Source organism: Penaeus monodon, chromosome 20, assembly GCF_015228065.2.
Source record: "Penaeus monodon isolate SGIC_2016 chromosome 20, NSTDA_Pmon_1, whole genome shotgun sequence".
Lineage (NCBI taxonomy): Eukaryota > Metazoa > Arthropoda > Malacostraca > Decapoda > Penaeidae > Penaeus > Penaeus monodon.
Window position 1 is genome coordinate 43,147,077 of NC_051405.1, and position 243 is coordinate 43,147,319.

Genomic DNA, 243 nt, shown 5'->3' on the forward strand with positions numbered 1-243 from the left:
ACCCTTTGAGGTTCATAACCCACAAGTCGAAATCTACGAAACCAATTAGAAAATAATCCTATTATCGCTAATAGGCTACAATTTGTTCCCAAGTAATGTTCGCTAATATCAAGCGGTAAGCACAATTAGCTTTGTTTGCGTAAGCGGAAAAATGGCCGACCCACGCCACGAGAAGACAGGCTATACAGAGCGATTTTTCCCCTCTCTCTGTCGCTCGCTTTGGTGACACTTGTTCATTCCCTG

At 43.6% G+C, this 243-nt stretch overlaps 1 protein-coding gene across 1 annotated transcript in view; it reads right to left on the reverse strand.

The window, feature by feature from the left end:
- Positions 1–243, reverse strand: part of LOC119586081 (D-beta-hydroxybutyrate dehydrogenase, mitochondrial-like) — a 10,841-nt gene that overhangs the window by 2,140 nt on the left and 8,458 nt on the right. The window lies entirely within an intron of this gene.